Source organism: Rhea americana, unplaced genomic scaffold, assembly GCF_003343005.1.
Source record: "Rhea americana isolate MKP2758 unplaced genomic scaffold, rheAme1 scaffold_155, whole genome shotgun sequence".
NCBI lineage: Eukaryota > Metazoa > Chordata > Aves > Rheiformes > Rheidae > Rhea > Rhea americana.
In genome coordinates, this window is record NW_028185650.1 from 1,709,596 (window position 1) to 1,730,999 (window position 21,404).

Sequence of the window (21,404 nt, forward strand, 5' to 3'; positions counted from 1 at the left end):
TGATCATAAAAAATAATTCTTGAGTCACCTAATCTGTTTGTTAAAACATTATTGGGAAAAGCAGGACCGCTGCAAAGTTGCACACATCTAATTTCTTTAGGAAATTAGGCAAAAGACTGCAGTTATCACATATTCAGTAGAGACTAAGATTGCATCATGTAATTTTGCTGTAGACATGCTCTAGCTCATGAGCTGAAGAAGACTTTCAGCAAGATCCCAGAAGTGGACTGCTGTGGGACAGAATGTCTCCAAGACAAAACACTGTGAATTCAGAGCAGAAGAAAGAGAAAGTTCCTCTCATGCACCCAACGATTTCCAACATTGGGAATGTGAACACAAGGAGGAGGAAAGAATCAGATCTAAACGCAAGACGGCAGCAGCCAAACCTGAGAGTTGACAGAAGTCTGCAGACCAACTGGCCAAACAACTACTGGGAGATGGTAATGGTGAAGGAAGGCAAAGAGAAGGGGACTGGTAACAAGCTCTAAACAAGGTGAAGAGGGTGACGGAAACAAACTGCACCAAGTCAAGGGAGGAACGATGTTCTAGGATCCTTTGAGAGCAAGAAGTCAGTAGAAAAGATGACAGAAGGATGGGTTTTGGAAGTCACAGCACAGGAAGCCATTAGATAAGGTTGGTGTGGAAGACAAGGAATAACAAGGATAAACATTTTGAAAGGTAAAAGCATGGAGATCCAGGGTCCAGAAGATGAGGACCCTGGGGGCAAAGAGAATGGAGTGAAGCAGTAAAAGAAATGATAGGAAAGTGGTCTTGCAGTTATAGGAGCAAGGTGAGTCTATGCCCACTTCCTTCAGAGCATCAGGACTGTGTAACCTGTAGAAGTTTGCATCTCTTATTGTGCACAGAGGAGGCCAAAAAATCCCTATCAGCTTAGAAACCTGTAGTTCAAATGGTAAAACCTTGAGCAATAGGGAGAAATAGTATATAGCAAAGTATCTTAATACCACAATATGGTTTCCTCATTAAGCAATTGCCCTTCTTTCTGGAGGTTCATGATGGATCCCGATGGATTCTTATGGACCTAGGTATAATAACACAAAATCTTCACAGGCAGGCAAACCTTTAGGATAGCAAGGGTAGAAACACAATCCAGAGATTAAAGTTGGAATCTCAGATCTGTGTTTTATTTCTAGCTCTCTTGCTGAAACTTTCCTATGACACCAGACAAGTCACTTCACGTTTTTAGGGTTCTATTTGCCAAGTAGCAAAGTAGGAGTAATATTATCTATCAGTAGAAGATTGTGAGATGTTCTCACATGTGTTCATAAAACCCTTTGCAATCTTTGCTTAAATCACAGCAAAGGTTCTAACTGTGCAAACCACTGTGCTCAGTATCCGTATATGCGCTAACAAAAGAATTTGCACTCCAAAGTCCAGTTAAGCAAAGCTTTTTTGCACTCAGTCCCTATTAAACATAATGAGGCTACTCAGATGCTTCTGCAAATATGTTTCAAATCAATCCTTTTTGAATTGGGCCTGAAGAGAATATATATTGTTATAAACAAAACTGGAATAAATCTCAAAGCAATGCTATAACACTAAAATAATGGTGAATTAAAATCTTAAAAATTATTTACTGAAATCCTATCAAAACCATTTTTCCTGATAGATTACAGTCCATTCAGTTGATAACAGTCTCAGTTTAATCAGAGAAGCTTCTTAGTTTTAGTGTACTGCAGAAAAAAGGAGAGGCGAAGCATAGTAAAGAACGCACAGCTCATTTAAAAATAAAGGAGAAGCAATTGAAATCAAAGCATTTGCTGTACTAATGGCCAACCATCCATCAGCATCAACGGCTATCGATTATACTAAATTAAACCCTATGATTCACCATTTCAGGACATACGAACTGATATATTTCACGACGTAATGGGTGGAACATGTCTTCTCCATGTCATGGGAAGACAAAAAGATTCTTTTGTGATTCTCCCAAGTTTGGCTTTTGAAAGATAACTTCAGAAAGTTATTTCAAAGAACACAAGCTGGATACGAGTTCCAGCAGAGAGCCTGCTACTTGGCCAAGACGACGATGTCTTCACTGCATGCTTACTCTACGTGACTGGCACTGCCTAGCCTGCTCCACGCGAGAACGTCCTTCCAGCAAAGCCTTAGCTGCTCTGCTCTGCTCTGCCTCGCTGGCTCTGCGCTTGCTGAGCTGCATCTGGTGCATATCCCACGGCGACTTGTGAAACGGTCTGTGATTTATTACCCGTCAACTGCGCTATGAGTAGAAAAATACGTCTTTTTGAAGAAACTGCGGGAGGAACTTAGGACAACCGTTACCGTTCAGGGCACTGGGCTGGCAGGCTCGCTGAGAAGTGGCCAGGCTGTAGGTCAAGCCTAACAAATCCCAAATCATACAAGCTAGTCCTCACCGCTGCATTTAGACCATTTCAATGGAAACCTATGACCTATGTTGTTTTTTTAAACAACTTAAGGCTTACAGTGCACACCGTTTAAATCAAAATCAATTTTGATTAAATTCACAAAACTTCCCAGTATCAAAGTCAGAACAATAAAATATTTAGGTACTTAAAAGACCCAGACAACCACATTTTTGAAGTACTTGCAAGCATACAACAAAACATGTCTGAGAACGCAAGCTGAAGGCTTGGACATGCGAATGGTACCTCTGAACCATAACTTAACGTACAAAATATAAAAGACTCACAATGCACAATAGTGTATCAAACTATTCATGCTGATTTTCCCTGTAGACTGTTATGACTAGTCAAATTTTATGCTGCTACTCTTCAAAAGTTAGCCCAAGCCTCTCCCTGTGAAGCTACCTCTCCTATTATTATTCAATTTAAATTTTAATTATGTTCAGTTTCACCTCACCTGTTTTCTTGCAAATTTTTTTGAGCAATAGGTACACTTCAGATCTTTATAAAACAGGCAGCTATGCAATATTTTATACCAAAAAAAGACTTAGTTTTTAAAATTAAAATATGCTTTAAAATCATTTTAGGATTGCCTTCTCATTTAAAACAGTTTTATAGAGAAAAACATTACTGTTAAAAGATTTTATGCATCTCAAGTCCAGCACCTTCAGTCCAGAATTACAAGGTCAAATTCACCATGAAGAGTCATGCTGAGGTGAACATTCCTATAGGAGATCAGTGGGTCCACTTCCCATCCATTTGTGCTGCTTTCCTTTCTCACCTCCAGTTTGCACATCGGCTCTTTTAATTTGAACACGTATTACCAGAGAGCATCAACAGGATAATTTTAGTCAATTTTAATTTATGCCATTTAGACTGAGATTGCAGAACTTCAAAGATATAAACAGCAAATACTTAAGAAGAAAACTCTCTACAGTGTATATTTTCCAAACATTTCTGTGAATGACAGATTCTGAAGCCATCTAATATGTAAAAAATAAATTGCAAATAATCAAAGAAATACATCAAAGGGAAGAAGATTTTTATGTGATGGATAGACAGAACATTAAAATGCAAATTCAGGTTTCTAACTGCTGCTATGTAGGCAAATGAAACAAAGAAAAAGTGTAGTTGTTTAGTGCAGCCTGATCATCACTATTAAGTTAATCCTGTTTAAAATAAAAACAAATTTAAAATGAACTATTTACTGTATATAGTCATTCTTTGAAACCCAAATGTACTACAGGTCAATTTAATGTGCTACTGTGCAAAGGATGCCTGAGTCTCTCTTGCAAGTGAAATCACAAACTGCAGACAGCTTGGACCACAGCAAAACTTAGTCTTATACCTGTTCATCTCTGACTAAAAAAGTCTGGATTTACTACCTGTTTCAATAGAAAACCAAAATTAATAAAACAGAACAAAAAGAAATAGGGCTACTTTATCAAGAATATATAAGAATTTTAGCCTTTCCATCCAAATAGGCTATTTTAAAAATGACACATGATGAATATTAATTGGAAATACACCTTGCATTACTCAAAGGCTCCAAAACATTTTGCAAGAGTTAAAGGATCCAAGAGATTTCAACGAAAGCTTATCACCTGTCCAAAAAACCCAGCAGGAGCTCAGGGACAAAAGCAGGTTTTACTCCCTGCTGAAAGAACAGTAATGTAGTAAAACTCTCCCTTTTTTTTTAGAAATCAAGAATATGCCTTCCAAACAGATTTATGAGTAAGAAGCAAGAGAAACCTTTTCACCACCAGGGAAGGAATATTCCATTCTGATCTTTTCCAATTTGGATGGTAGAATCAGAAATTTCTTATGGAGCTAAATCTCAGCTATTTTTTCTGGTGGCTTTAAAGGCCAGATTTATAATGACTTTTCAACAACTTGCTTAAATAATGAGTTTTCAAGATACTGAAAAATACCTTCCTTATTCGCCTGTGGAGTATACCACATTTTATCAYGAGACTTGTGCGCACGTGCGTAAGTATGCATAGTAGACACGTGACTATATTCTTCTTGTGGCGTGAAAACACATACTTTGCGCGCTAGTGCCAAGAAAAATAAAATATAGCCTGGAACACATCCAGTCAGACAACATAAATTGTAGACATTTACTATTAACAGTGATGGTTTGGGACTTTGGTATTTTACAGTGAAATCTCTGCTTGGATGTTAAAAGTGTGAAAACTCTATTTCTTTTCAAAGCAGCATCTTTATTTTAACTTTGCAACAAAAGCTTTGGAATTGTGTATTTTCCCCAGCAGCTTGTGTGCATTATGAAGCCCATTTCTTTTTTTTTAATATTCATTGGCCTCTTAGTTTCTATCAAACCAATGGCCTGTGCTATAATCCCTGTAATCTACTACTTTTATACGTGTTACACGCAAAATAACACAGCAGTGCGTTGGCTCATAGTCGTTCTTTCGATCCCAATATACAGTTGCCGATAATTAAACACTCCTTCAGTGCATATGATTCAAACCAACGCTGGTGAACACTGAAGCTCTGTTAATATCAGTATCTTAATCCCTGACTTTTTGTTGAACAGATATGCATTGAAGGGACATACAGCTAGGAAGTCACCGATGGCAACCACATATTTTATATGGGAACCGCAATGGGTTCTCTTTATTCTTTAATAATGCCTCCCTTACAGTAATAAATACTTTAATTTCAAAGATAACGGGGACATTCCAATGGGAACAAAGTTCTGGCAATATGAATTTCAAGAGTATAAAACTTTCCTTTCTTAACCCAAACAGAGTTTGAACTGCAAAAGGAAACAAAAAGGAGTTGTTTCAAACTATAGTACACTGTCTGTTGTGCTTTCGGGTTTAATAATTTGGGAAACTGAACTATATGCCAAGTTGCAGAGTGAGATGGAAAAAAAAAAAAATCCAGGCTGTCTCCAGGGGCGGCATGCAATGCCAAGTTCGCAAATTTAAGGGAACAGCATTGACAAATTAAGTATTGGGGTTTTTTTTAAGACTAAGTTTCTGGTAAAAATACCTTCATTTTGCTTAGACTACAATGAATATGCCAGGACTAGCTGGCTCTGACTGCAACACAGGTGGAAGGATGGGAAGAGAGGGAGCTTTTAGCAGTGGCAAGCTATTAAAATAGTTTACCACGTCTTATTTGTATGGTAACCATATCTTTATTTGAAAACTGATGAAATGGTTAATATTTAATATCATTAAGAAACTAAATTGATCTTGGAAACTTCAAAAATTTCAAGGGAGTTAGTCTGTCAAGGCAAAGAAACAGACAAAAATAAAAACGTAAACTGATTTTAAATATACAAACTTCTTTGAATCAAATAAAATTACTAATCCTTGCAGGTGTAGTCCATAAACATCAACAAACAACTCACTGTAAGCAAACTGCTCGTACTGTAAAATGTAAGACTAAAATTAGAGGACTAACGTAAATTCCCACAAGTTAACAACTGGGGCCAAAACCAAAAGAAACAGTTATTTTCTTGCACAACACAATTTAAAAATAATCTTTAAAAATACTGCTGATTTAATTAAAATGGGGAAAAGACTGAACTTAAGTAGGACAAGAGGGTCACTAGCTGCCTTTTCTCCACCACAGAACCAACAAGCGACTTCATAAATGCTGAAAAAAATTACTTGCATTTAAGGTGAAAAAAATTATCTCCGCATAGCCATGCAATACAATTTACTGAGGATTAAGCCTTTCCTGGCAAAACGATAAAAGCCTTAGTTCCAAAATCTTAACAAACCCCCTGAAGACTGATTTAAATAATAATAATAAAAAAAAAAAAGCGGAAAGAGGATGCAAGGGAGCAATGTACTTGCAGCACTGGCCCGTTCACATCAAAGTACAGGAAGAAGAAAACCCCATTTCTTCTCTCTTGTTAAGAGCTCCACATCTAGGATTACCGTCTTTCCTTCTCCCTATTCAGCCCTTCCCTTTCCAGAGTCTGTTCCCGGTTAAGCCAGGAAACCGGGGAGCGCCAGCGCGGGCTTCCCTCCAGCGCCAGCCCCGCGGTTGCCTCTGCCCCCGGGCTCCTGCGGCAGCCCCCTGCCCAGCGGGCTTCCCGCGCGCCCCTCGGGCAGGACAGCGGTTGCTTTGCTCGTCTTACCACCTGCATTTTTTTTTCTCCTTTCCCCAGGGGAAAAAAAGCGTTTATTGGCTGTGCTTGGGGACGCAGATGCACAAGACGCAATTAAACTCAATCTCGACTAAGGTATGAAGGTGATGCTCTAAAATACCAGAACAAGACACAGAAATGCGTATTTCCTCGGGGGGGGGGGGCAAAAAAAGTAAGAAATGCTGACCACAATGAATAGCAACTTTCTATTTCTGCCACTTTATCACAGAAATATGTATCATCATGAAAATGGATTGTATCTGCTCATCAAAAGTCTCACTTTCAGAAAGTAGAAAACGCTACCTATGCTTATTTCCTAACCGATGAATAAATTAATCAAATCAATGAATAAAGTTCAGTGATTCCCCATTTTTTCCCCCATGTAATTACTGATATCCTAAAGCAGGCATCAGCCTGAAAGATCGGACCCCCGTCACAGAACTCCCACCAGGTATTTCCCCGGCCCGTAGACCCCTCCGTCCCTACCCCACGGGGACCGTCACTACGTTATCGCCGACCGCAGCACGCTCGCTGCTCGAGCGCAGCAGCGGCGCAATCGCCAAAACGCCAAAACCTGACGCAGCAGCGATATCAGACCTAGCTCAGCCCGGCGGCACTGCTGGTAGTAAAGCTTTCTGCAGAGAGAGGGAGGGGGAAAAATCCTTCAGAATTTTAAAGCTTTATTAACAAAAGCTTTAAGACTAATATGTTGTATTTTGTGTTTGCATGGGATATTATTATGCTACTGCATCTGCCGACTGAATCGCCATAGCAGAACCACCAAGGACCAAATAAAACCCCTTCCACTCAGTCTAGGGAAATGTGAAGCAGATGTTGTTACCTTGGTTAATTCTCTCCAGGAGAGCGACTAATCTTTGCTTGGGCAACTCAGTGAAAAGCTAATGGCTACAAACTATCGCTGTGCCAGGGGGACTACAGGGAACGGCCCCTGTGCCTTGGGGAGCTGCTACTTTTTTAGGATCCAAATCTGCGCGTCATCTGGCAGACGTCCGGCCTCAGACTTTAATTCTCTTTCTGTAGGGATAGTCTGTAAATTATAATTCTTACCGGTGCTCTGTTTTCCAAGAGCCCTGCTCTATTTTTGTAAAACATCACTAAAGATACAGTAACTTAGTCATGTATGACTTTTCACGCATTGTCAAAGCAAAACTTGAAACAGTTCTATAACTCTAGATCTTCTATATAGACTTCAGAAATATATCCTGCTTCGTTCCCAGATAAAGAAAATTATTTGGCTGAAGCAGAGGATGAGAAGGCAGCAACTCTTCCCTTCAGAGGAGAACTACCGCAGTGCTGGACTGCAATAAAAAGCAGTAGGAAAACAGACTTTATTTGACGGTGTGTTAAGGAAAAACTACCTGTGAAAAGGTCAGACATGCTTGAAAACACAGGGGATATTCGCTTAAACCCACCTTGCCACCTGGGGAACGTTTCAGGCGCCCTACTGCCCTGGCCCAGATGCGACTCCTGCTCTCGGGGCAGGCGAGCGCCTGAAAACCCCGGCACCTTGCCGCTCCAGGCGCTGCGATACCGCCAACACCGCCGCCCGCACGCCAASGAGAGCGAGGAACAAATGCTGGATAATAACGAAGTTATAAATATCCCGCGCTCTCCCCCCCGCCGCAGCCAGCTCTTGGCCAGGATCCTGGGTCATCAGCGGATGTCTGTCATTTCACGTGAAAGGAAAGTAAAGAACAACAGCGTAAAATTAGTATGTTTTATTGTTTCAGGCGGCAGCGACAAATATCGATGCTCAGYTGCATCTCTGGAAACAACCGCCCGTTAATTCTGCGACAAGAGGGAGGACTGAGGTGGAGAAGAAAATCCGTCTCTTGACTTCATTGCAAGAGAAGAAGAAGAAAAAAAAAGTGCAGTGATCCAAATTTTTCAGCAATTCAGTAAGAGCTAACAATCTTCTGCAATATCTGAGAAACAGCACCATGACACTATCAGGAGAACATCTCAGCTTTTACCCCTTCATCTGGAAACTGGTATTCTTTTCACATATCAACTAATTCAAGATGACRTTTTGGTTCTTAGAGCATCACTGGAAAACAATTTTTAAGCCTATGGAACATACTTTTTCGAGCAATAAATTTACTTCTCCTCTTTCATACAAGAACAGATAGCACTGCTAAAAGAAAATAAAGATGTAGCAAAAGAGATGAGAAAATACTGAMAATAGTAATTACTATCAGCGATTCTCTCAAAATAAGATAGCAGTAGAAATTCTGTGAGGCACAGGAGAATTTATTTGTAAAACCAGAGGCAACAACTGAATTCCAAGAGTCTCTGAAAAAAGGCTTCACTGCGTGCCAGCTGGAGGCGAGTTTCCTGGTCTGGGCGAACCTCGCAAGTGCTCACAGGATTTACCGCTGCTTGGACTCAACTGCACCTCAAATTGCAATTTTTGACCGTTACAACTATGTCAGCTTTTGGAATCTGATATTGTAACTGGYTCCATAATAAAATGTCTCTTGAATTTTGTATACATGAATAGTATAATAAAAAAAAAAATTCTTGAAAAACCTGTCTAGAAATACTCCTTTTTAGAAGTTCCACTGAAAAATGACTCTTAAAAAATTCCCTAAAGACTTTTAGAACAGCATAAAAATGCTGCACTGAAGAACTTGAACACTGTTTCAAATCTGATTTTTTCATTGTGCAAGCTCAGAAGCAACTATCATTAACTTGGTATTTTATACTCAACCGTAGTATTAGCAATATACGTAAAAAGAGGCTTCAGAGTTCTTCCAATARTATATTTACCTTCAGGTTTACAACTAAATGCACTTTTACCTGCCCAGGTTAGGATTACAGCCTCTGCATGCAGCAGTCGGCAGCAGCGGTGCAAAGCAAGCAGTGCTCACCGCGTTCGCTCTCTTATTCTGGTGCACTCGACGTCACATCAAATTCAGCTCGTGAAAAACATTCAGTTGATCTATTACAACTTGAGTCAAAGAATTTGAAGAATTAACTTCTGATCTTATTCTACAATATACTTTTAGATATGGATAATTGTAGATATGCATTTTATTTACAATTTGGGATATTAAGTTGGAGGTTTTTTGTTAATAATTCACAAAAACTCAGGTCACAAAAAACTCCTTCTATGATGTGACTATATGAAGCAACTGTTGCCACTTTAAGCAGAAATCTTAATATTTAAGAGAAATTATGGCTACATACCTGGAAGGATGAGAAGGTTTAAAGGACACTTATCAGTAATTCACAGCACAATAGCTTCTACTTTTGTCTTTCACAGGAGAAAAAAAACGTTCTAGGTTACTGTATCCCTACTATTTTTAAGGGAATGGATTTAGGGCTAAATCTGTCCTGATCATCAGAGGGATTTCCCCCCCCCCCCCGTTGTTTCCTTAAAACAAAAGATTGCCAAATATACAAGATGGTAGACACAAATATACATGCTTTCTGGCAGGAAAGTTTGATCAGATTTTCAAAAGGCTATGAAGGAAAAACCCACATACCTGTATGAGTTTAGAGATTCTGCCTTTATTCAGAAACAGCAGTCAAATTCCTAAGCAAGTTTCTTGCCTTTGGTTTAGGCTCTTCAAAGATTCTTCAGCCATTAAAGTTTCACTTTTTTCTTTTTTACTGCCTAAAAAAGATTGCTGTCTAGGATATTTCCCACAGGTTCACTTTTTATAAGAAATAGTTTGGAGCTGTGTAGAATCGTTGCAGGGAAAAAAGTGCTTTCTCACTTTATATGGTTTTAGCAGTTTCCGGGAGAATCCAACCAACGAGAGGTAACTCAAGGTCACTCGTGAGTTCGTAGAGAGTACTCTTGGCAATTTATTCTCAACAATTTATTAACAACGCAGTTTGCCAGCACTGCTGGTTGAGTAAATTATTAATTCTACTCTTTTGCCAGGTCAGCTRCCTCTGCTCACTTCCAGCTTGCAAGCACTGAGGAGCCACCAAACCAACTGCTAGATCCAGAGGTGTAACCAATAGTGACAGCTCACTTAATTAGCAATGTTATGTTAAAAAAGCTGCAAGGACTAAAAATTTCGTCTTTTTGACGGAAATTGCTTAGGCTGGACATTACTTCTTCTCTACACCATTCTTCTCTTCCATACCCACTTCATCCCACACCAACTGCAAAATTGGGCACCATAAACTGTGAAGACAGCTCAGTGCCTCAAACTAAGTTGCTAAATTCAGCAGTTAACTCTGCTAAAGTCGACTCAGGGCAAAAAGCAAGCCGGCTTGCAGTACCTGTAAAATATCTAAAAAGCAGCTACAAAACATCTAAGAAATCCACCATTCCAAAGCTTTCTGCAGTAGAAGATAAYACCACACGCTTTCCTATAGGACAACAGGCAGATCTGCTAAAGATTAGAGAGCAAATAGGCATCAGGACCAGGGAATTCCTAAGTCCCAATTAAGGCCACAGATTTCTCTGTCACTGCAAGTCCAATAACAACCCAAATCTTTCATATTACCAAGACAAACAAAATCTTTTGGCAGATTGCCAAAAACATCKCTTTGTAATATTGTGACAAGCCATTTCCTGTGATGATAATGCTGGAGTTGCCCTCTTAGACATGATATAGCCAGGAAAAAAATCCCTAAAACTATTCAGAGGAGCACATTCTATTGTCTAAAGAAAACAGCATAATTTTACCTATGACTAATGAAGTGCATGAAACATTTTTAACTTCTGTCTCACTAAAATAAAAAAAAAAAATCTTTTAAAGTTCTCCAAAGTTGAAAACATACTAACTTTTTACAAAATAATAATAAAACAAAAACTTAAATTAAAAAAAAAGTGAGATAAGCCAAAATAATTAATTCTGGGCTTTAACTTCACCATCCTTAGATTCATTTTTTCAGCCCGAGGTTTCAAATCTCACATGGGATGGGGCATATACTCTTTGGAATCTGACTCTCTTCCCCCTAAAAAACATTCACCACCACCAAAGTGAAGCACAAGGTATTGATGATGCAATCCAGGAATAAACTCTTAGAGATGCAAGAGAGGGAAAATAGACAAAAGTTTGTCTATGTAGAACTTTTGGAATAGTATTAGAGCAGAAGCTGAGACATACACTAAGGTCAATAAATGTAATTTCAAAGCAAGCCTATCCTTACAGACACACACAAACATTCCCTGCCAYTCAACAATGAATATAACCTATCAAGGAAGGATTGATTCAAAGCACTGATTCCAAAATTGTTGTTATCCTTAACTATTTCACATGATAGTGATATAGTCTGGCAAGACATACTTCAAAATGTATTTGCCAGACTAAGACACTGAACATCATTTCCCCTGCCCCAGATGAAATTGTCTTAACTTCGTAACACTGAAGTTACAATGTTAAACAGCAAGAACTTTCCATAAGTGTGTGTAAATCAGGGGCAGGGGACGGGATGGACAAGGGAAGAACCCTAAACTAACCTTGARAATTCCGATTTTGATATTCTGAGACCACAGTAAGTGTTCCAAGATTCATTTTATTCATCTTCACTCCTTTCTCATGCAATCCAGGAGCACTGCCAACAGAATCTATTCTAGCAGAAAAAGCACARCTAAACAGAGATGTTAGTTTTGCTTTTCACAAATGAGCTCTCAAGGGCAGACTTTTTGTTGATAAAAATGGAACAGAATTGGGAGTCAACACGCAGGTGCTCASATCCAGCCAAAAGATGATTCATTCAGTTTGTCTTCAAGGCCACACACACATTTCTCTTAGGCATATAAGCTCAGTCACCAGAAAAGTACARAAACTAGCTACTAGTGAAGATACACAAGTAATTGAAAGCACAAAACAAAAAAAAGAAAAGGGCTGGGTTTTGCTGTAAGATAAAGGAACAATTGCTGTTCATACCCAATACGTTAATAAACCGTCATACAGGACCCAGGCAGACCATTTAGGTTTTCCAGGAATTAGCTACTTACACATGCAAGTCCAACGTCCCGGCTGCAACACGCCAGGAGCACGGCACCTTTTCAGACATAAACAAAATGGCTATGCTGAACTTGATGGCAGCTGTTGGAACAAAACTATCTCACTATTCAACGCCAACACAGCCCTACGCAACAGGATCTTGAATAAACCAGCTGACAGCTATGGAAAAAACCAAACCAAACAACCCACCATCAAACCCCWGTGCAATTCCACTGTCAGGAACGGAATTGAACATCCTTCAACCCGGGGATTACAGAACTCGCAGAACAATGTGATCCTGGAGACCTAATTGATGTTCAGACTAATTTTACAGTGATTTCAGCTCCTAAAAGACCAGCCTAGCAGGGRAGTTGTTTGTACAACTTAACTAAGAGATTGGAAAATAAACCACTCCAGGCTAAAACAAATCTTAAACCAACCACTACCTTGGAAGCGCCGTGAATATCGTCTTCTGTTCTGGATGCAGTCATGCCGTAGAAATACTTGGAGACAAACAAGAAAAACCATTTGCAAAGCAGAAAGAGGAAGACATGGTCTTCATTTTAGATTGAGAGAGGCAAAAACTTAATTACTCCACAAGCAGGGAGGAAATGTTGTGATGTGCTTACATGGAGACGAACATTCACAATTTAAACTCCCCGAAGTAAGAAAGGATCAACAGCATCACACATCTTACASAAGAATACCGCATTTCTATCCCTCACAGTTAATAATAAAATTGTCCTTTCAAATAAACATACGCCAGCAAATGAATTCAGAAAAATCGCAGCTCACCAGTGCTAAGTTTTCGTTTTAACTTGCAACACGTGGACAAAACCCCGGCTGTCGCAGAAGGACGTGGCGCTGGGAGCCGGCAGGTTCTCTGCGGCCCGAAGAACYGGCTGCTCGCTAAGCTGCTCAATGCACCTACAGATGTTTTTAGCATCACTCAGCGACCTACGCTGCCTACGGTAAAGGACGAGCGGTTTTATAACACACTGAGGAAGGGACAGGGAGGTATCACAGGGAGGCGGGCGCAGCCCCAGCCASCGCTCTCGCGTTGGCGGAGGGAAGCRGGAGAAGGCAGCGGCGTCGCGGCTCCGCCGCGTTCGCCAGCCCGCGGCTCGCCCCGGAGCCGCCACCGCTTCCCTCGGAGGGCAGGCGGGATGCTCGGCTTCCCCCCGGTCCTCGCCTCCGCTTCCCCCCCGTCGGCACACCGCGAGCTTCTGGCCCGCTCCGTCTCCAGCTGGTGAGCAGGCGCGGCGCGGGCACGGCTACGTTAACACCGTCGCCCTTACCGCCCCGCCGGCAAGSGGCTTTTCCACGTCGGCTCTGCCTGACGGCATCAGACAGACGCTCCCGGGGCCAAAAGCTCCACAGCTGATTACTTCAAAAGTCTTATAATTTGATCTGTGTCTCTAGTGAGCAGCGTTCAGCGGCTATCAACAAAACAAAGTAAGCGCGTATCTGTACCAGCAAATAAATGAGACTTTCTGACTTTTTATTTTGCAGTGTATTGATTTCCTTCAGCTTGTTTCCCACACACAGCTTAATTCATGCTTGCGAACTCCCATCTAGGCTTTATAGTTGAAAAGCATCTGCATTAAATTACAGTTGCATATGAATACATATCATTATGTAACTACTTCATGTTATTAACATAATTCCTCAGTTATCTGAAACCACTGAAAACAGAAAGTTTTCCACTTCTGTTTTTGCCTCATGAAAACATATTTAAAGTAATTCTGTATTACCAACGAAAAATAATTTGGTTTTTAGCCTTCCAGCAAAGTCTGCTTTGAAGTTTACAATTATTCACTATAATTCCCAAATARGTTTTGAGCAAAGAAAACTTGGTATAGCCAGAAAGAATGGTCTTATTCGAATGCAAACTGAGCAGAGCAGCTGTGCTACTGGCAGAAGACACGTAACAGACCTCACTGCACTCAGGCAGGTTTCCCTCCTTCYGCTGCAATCCATTACGTACTGATCCAGTTATGGCACAAAAAGCCTTTTTCTTATATCACGCTCTCCTTTTCACTTCTAGCTCACTCTGGGTTGGAGAAAAAAACCCCGTTGGTGCTGGAATGCTTACTGCCGGTCAAATATTTCATGAGAAAAATGCCATTTACGCCCACAGCCACCTCCTCCTCCATCTTTCTCCCTCCTTTTCCATCAAGACCAAGGAGATTTAAAAAAGAGAGAAAGACTTGATGGGTTTTGAAAGAGATTTAAGGCAGAGCTTTATTACGTTATAATTCTGAGAACTACAAGAGCATATGCCAGACAAGCAATTACGAGTTTGTCTTGAGAATTTACAAGGCAAGAAGAAACCAGCCCTCACCCAGAACGGACGGGGGCACAGAAGTGTCACAGCTGCATCTCAGGACAGAAAAGCGTCAGTAAAAGGCGGGTGGGAGGGGAGGAAGAAGTATAGTTATTCAGGCTCAGGACGGGGCAGAAAATAYGTTGCAATATTTTGGTTCCAAAGAACATTGACGTATAGCTTTACTTAACGCCCTCAAATAGCAGACTGAATSTAAATCCTACCAATACCAAATTCAATTCAAAGATTAGTGCCATATTAAAGATCTTGCACATTAAAACAAACATACCGGTGCCATCTCCTCTTTGGTTTTCAGTCATGCTTTGACAGAAGGTAAGAGAATGGTATTTCCTTCTACTCCTTTCCCCAACTATTTTCTTATCTGGAACTTGTAACCAAACCCACCTACGCTGGGAAGTCAAGATGTGATGAAAAGCAATTATGATGCTTCAAAACAAGAAAGAAATGGAAAAAAACCCTAAACGCTTATTCAGTTTTTTTTCAGATGTAATGTGCGTTCAGTTACACGAACCTTTAGTAATTTCCACTTCTATCTTCAGAACAAAGAACAAAACTAAAACTTCTTAATGAAACTATTTCTAAACAAATAAAGAAATAATACATAATTAAACAGTGTACATCAAYGGGTGCTGAACAGACAGGCAGAGGGATGTTTATCTCTTGTTATACAAAGTTTAGAAATAGATGACTTTTAATTTAAGGCAATTATCTTGCTTTTAAGCAGWCTTGTAAAACCCTCAGTGATTCAAYCGCATAGTAGAARTSCACAAAAGAGCAGGYGGAGGAATTTCAAGAAGAGGGGAAAAATAATAAAGGAAGAAACCTCACTGGAATTTTTCACCCATCATGAATTCTACATACATACACAAAATTCAGTGTGTATGTGTATATATATAAATAYATATATTAGTACATAGATATAAAATATAAATATGTAGAAAATATAATTTACATATATGCATATTAAAACTACATTAGACATATGTTTATATGTTTATTTTATAAATAGATAAAACAGATATATATATTTTCCCCCTTTGAAAGAGAGAGATAAATAATCAGTCATGTTTTCACTTATATTAGCAAGCCAATGTGAAGAAAAGGTTAAAAAAAAGACCAAATAAGTAGGARTAACTTCTGACATTTGCAATAAGACATGGTTTTATACCCCTACTGCTTTCTTATTGTAAAATTGTATCTTGACCATATCAGACCATACTTCTCAYATAAGACAAATCACACTGCCACCTCCACACATAAGAAAATCCACATGAAATCTTGAAACAGAGATTTTTTTTTTTTTTAATGTTGTTAGGCAGATATATCTCATTAAAAAGGAGAGTACAATCCTTCATGGAAAAAAAAGATGTAAAACTGTACGATCACTTAGTTGTTTACAACAATATCTCTGCTCTCCATATTTACCTCAAAGGCTTTTTTTTGTTTGTTTTGTTTTGTTTTTTTGTTACAGACTTTGGGGTTGTCTGTCTTTGGGATTCCATCTTGGAAGGTCCAATGAGGGCCACAGCGTTACCAAAGACGGTAACATTCAGACAGACACTACAGGAATATTCGTATCTGCATGAGTCTACTACTTAGCCAAATTCAAGTAATATCCTTACCATCCAGAAAACCCAGAAGAGCAAAAAGGAATTGAAGAGTTGCAGGAAAGCAGAGTGAAAGAAAAGAGATATTTATGAATGTCATTTAGTTCATCCTTCTGGAAGCCTGAGATAGAAGTCAAAAGCCTAAATCGGATCAAATCTAGTCTAAAGATCTAAACTTTGCACTCTCGAGGTTCGAAARCAAAGTTTTAGATTTACAGAAAGCATTTCAAGAAAGCCTCACCAGCGATCTGGACCCTGCTAAAACCAGTGCAAGTCAGGCACTGAGCAGACAGCACCTCGGATTTCACTGGTGCCACCGTTCATGGCCTGTTAGTCATGGGACGTATCCCCCTTATCAGAAAGCGCAGATGACGGTACATCAGCTACCTCTGGCAACGGCTGCGTGTAAATACTGGCTTGTACATCCTGTGGGTCAGGCTGCCCACCAGCGCTGCCGCACGCACACAATAACCGGATGGGTAGGATGGCTGGAGGGAAGCTGAGCACAGAAGTCCTAGCAACCAGCTACAGGAATACTCACTGCTTGCACGTGTTCCTACATTTGTGTAGAATACACTTCAGATTTTGTTTAACTGCATTTGTATTAGATGAAGCTATTTTTTTTTATTATTTTAGTGGCTAGTGGGGTTTCAGTGGGCATTTACTCTAAGCTTTGCAACCATCTTAAACATTTTTCTTTACCTGATGGAGCAAAAAGACTTGAGGAAAAGTTTTAGGTGTTACAAAGCAAAGTCACAAGATTGAAGCAGGCTGCTCTCTGCCATACAAGAGGTAAAGCACACTGTAAGCACTGCTACAATGTAAATATTTGTTCATAGGACAACTTTAAAGGTCTCAAAGTACCTGTGATATTTAACCATAAGAATGAATCTGCAAGCCTGAACCTACCTGTTAGAGCAAGAACTATACCATAAATATCACTATAATATCATTAGCAAACAGTGTGTTAGCATCTTACAGGTTTGCAACCATTTTTATTGCAAAATAGAAATAAGCCATGAATGGTTACTAACAGACATCCCCATAAGTATATAATGGCCAAAAAGTGATGAATTTCTAATACTGCTGGTGGAAAGTCCTGAATACTACACATAGCTGCCTGAAGACATTCACTGGATTAGTAYACTTAGGTCAAAATAAAACCAGCAGTAAATAGCATAAAACTCATCTCCCAGAAATGCGTAATTCAAGACTGCAGGGAGACATGGTGAAACTCCGCTTCGTGGTCTGCACACGGTGGAGCCCAGGTGCAGCATCCAACAACCTCCCACTGTGAAACTATAATACTTCTGCAAGAAGCTGCTTTTCCTGTCATTTTGGAGGCAAATGTCATGTCCTTAATTATTAATTTCTTATACTTTTTAAGACTCTAATAACATTTTGACAGTGATGGTTTGSGACATTCATCCCTTCATTAATAAGCATAGAAAATGCACATTAACACAAGTTACACAGGTGAGATCAGAAAATGCATATATGAACTTTTGTTCTTAGCTACTTATATATATAATTTTTTTTWAAGAGTTTCTTTTTGTTTCTCATTTCATACTTCCCCCATCATATGTTTTGTTCCTGTCCTCATTCTTGCTCTTCTGTTACCTCTCCTTTCYCTGGTTCCACCCATTTTTTGATATCCTGTTTCTTTCTCCCTGGCACGTAGCCATAATGCCTGGTTCTTCTCTGTCCACCGGAGGATTTAGCACATCTATTTCCTTTTYTTCCTTCCCTTAATGGCTAGTCATTCTGGTTGATTTACCAGTGACTCTTCCCCAAGGATACCTTTTGGTTCCCCCATTCCTTTTACATGGCAGCAAATCCACTTAGAAAAAAAAGAAAAAAAAATGCTTAAAAAGAGAAGGCAATCTCCTTTGCCAAGAACTTGCACATCTGTGAAAGCAGATGAAAACCTCAACTCGGCATCAGCAGAAATATTCAACTGCCTTGTGAGAAAACAAAAGCAAGAGGCCCAACGGATCACAAAGCGACCGCCTAAAAATCAGAGGGCGCGCTTTGAAAAATGCGGCGTCCAGTTTATTCAGAAAATGAACGCAATACTTGCATGGCTGAATTCTTTCAAAAACCTTACGTTTTGCAGAGAAACTATACATCTTCTAAAGGAAAGAAAKAAAGAAAACTGAATTCTGGCTCGTATCTAGCTCCTCAACTGTTTTGAGTAAGAGAATAATCTTGAATGACAGTACAAAAAGTTACCACTTACCCCTGRAACCAACCACTATCCAAGACTTAGTCTCTTCTGAGCAGCCTGTTTCCCAGACAGCAGATGTGATTGGCTCTTCTTTCAGTAGTCAAAAAATCAGTTTTGTTTTTAATTTAGCAATCCTCCCTCCTTTCAGAGGCATGAGAAGGCTTAGGGTCTAATGCCAGTCAGGAAAGCTTGTATATATCATGAACTGAGAAYTATTTTTTTAATTCAGCTTGAAAAAAAAATGCAGACTATAACATTTCTTGCAAGTAATATGTATTTCTAACTCTGTTTCTTCCAGCTTTTTCAAGGGAAAAGCACTTCTAGCTGTAGTGCTACTAGAAGAGAATAAAGGCATACCACACATCTCCTCCTCTTCAGCTTACTGTGTTAGAACATCTCCTTTCACCAAATTTAAGGGGAAAATGCCTTTCCATCTTGTTTAATCAAAAGGGTAACAGAAGAAATAAACATGAATGAATTATGAGCAACAAACAAGATGAGTAACATTTATTCACTTTTTTTTTTTTTTTGCAAATGTAAGTAGAGAGAGGAATACAGGTGGCAGAGAAAGCACTATTTTTGCAAACAGTTAGTCGGAACTTTTAAACCAAATATTTGAAAACACTTTACAAGTGTGACTTAAGACTATCATAAATACCTGTGAAGCATATAATCAAAAGGTACAGGGAATGCAAGGCAGYGTATGCAGTCATCTCTGAAACACARGGGAACAGAGCCTCAAGGGAAYGGTAATGACGCAGAGAAGAAACYGTGAAAATATTCAGAGAAGCAGATCTGTATCATTAAAATCATGATTCTTCCTAAACACTAGGACCATCAGGCTTCCCACTATTATTGCAATGCCAGCAAATTCATAACAAGTAAAGAAACTGCCAAGACTTTATCTTCATACCTCAGTCCAGAGGACAAGAAAAGGACACAGCTTCCTACAAGAGAGCATTCTATAAAAACGAACCTGGAGGTAGATACTTCAGTCTACTTTCCATCATCAGTCAACACACCAAGCACCTGCGATAAGAGCTGGCGTGACATCTTAAAGGAAACAAAGTAGTCCAAGGTCAGCTCATGAAAGGAAGCTTTTATGGCATGACAGTGTTGCTGACCCTCCTTTCACTGCTGACAGCATCACCGCAGTAAGGAAGCTGCTCAGAAACCACGAAGGCAGCACCAGAGTACCCATCYGCAGCATGGAATTAGTACAACAAACTTCATTCATCAACAGCCTAAAGGGCTGACAAGTGCAAAAGAACCAAGGTAAGACTGTAGTATTCCAGCAGCCCTCTTCTAAATGATATTTAGTGTATGTTTTAGTAGTTTCTAGTCTCACTGAGACAGCTAAAAAGCCCAAGAAACTCACTGATGATCTCAAGTCTTTCAGAGCACCAGTCCATCCCTAAGCCCTTCTCTGCTGATGCCTCCAGCAGGTGAGATGGATCTGCCCGTGGCTCAGTGAGCTGCCCGGGGCACGGAGCGACGCTCAGCAGCGCCAGGCGCCCGCAGCAGCCGTGCTCACAGCGGGAAAGGAGCCCGGGGCCCRTCACTCAGATGTCTAAAGCCCATGAGCAAGTTTTTTCCCCCACCAGTGTTTATCCTGGATAACACTGCGTTGTGTGATAACACAAGGCCTCCAAAGCGTTTGAAAGACCTGTTCAGCCCCAGCAAGGAAAGCCAGCTCTTATATCGTATTTTACACACTTCTAGAACAAAAGTGCAACCAAAAAACCAAGATTTTACACTTTCTAGCTGTTATTTGTATTTTCTACTCTGATCATTTCCATACCGAGCAGAGATAAAGCCAACACAGAACTTCATTTTATCAACGCTTTGTACGTTAAACCATTTCATCTAGAAAGCTAGCTRTATTCACAAAAGAGCTAAGAAGTTCATTTCCAAGTGTATTATAAAAGAAACTTGGGAAGAATACAAAATCCAAACAAGACCCAATGCAAAGGGGGAAAAAAAAAACAGTTCAACACTTTTAAAAATAATGTTTTTTGCAATTTTTAAAATAGAAGTTTAACTAATGCTGAGAACTTTCGAGAGAAGACTTTCTTTTTTTAAACCCCTAAATCTGTACTTCCTGAGCTATCAAAATCTCTTCCACACCATTGCACCAAACAGGAAATCCAGCACAATAAAGAATTTGACCTATCATCCTGGTAAGTGCCAAATTTGATATTTTTTTCAATTACTGACCCTCAAAACTCAAAATTAAAACATTCCTGCACTCATCACCTCCAGTAATACAAATTTCACAGGACTAGCTCAGTTTTCAGTGATACTTGCTGTGAAAAGCTACCAGAAAAGAAAAACGAAAACAAAAAAAAACCAACAAAACCACACAGGTTGGAACTTGGAGACCAGTTACACTGACAACAGACAAAATTAAACAGATGCAGGTCTGTCCTGTTTGTACTGTTTCTGCAAATCTACCAGGACCAAACAGCAGTATTAAAAAAAATTTYATTACTGATACATAATTATATGCATGTATAGAGAAATATTTGAATGGCTTTGCCATGTGTCATTTAYTTTGCTAGTAGGTTTAATAATATCTTGCTTATTAACAGAAAATTTTAACYGCATCCTATTTTAATATTGAGTCCTTTTCATTTTATAAACAAACCCTGCATCTTCAAACCAGGAGGGCTCCACGTCAGTTTTAAGAGATTTCTGATTCTTTAGCAAGAGTGCACAGAGCAACGTATTCCAAATGTTAAAATTTTTTGCTG

General features: G+C 39.6%; 1 protein-coding gene across 1 annotated transcript in view; it reads right to left on the reverse strand.

Moving 5' to 3' along the window:
* STARD9 (StAR related lipid transfer domain containing 9) overlaps window positions 1–21,404 on the reverse strand; it is a 94,451-nt gene that overhangs the window by 64,404 nt on the left and 8,643 nt on the right. The gene's annotated exons all lie outside the window — the stretch shown is intronic.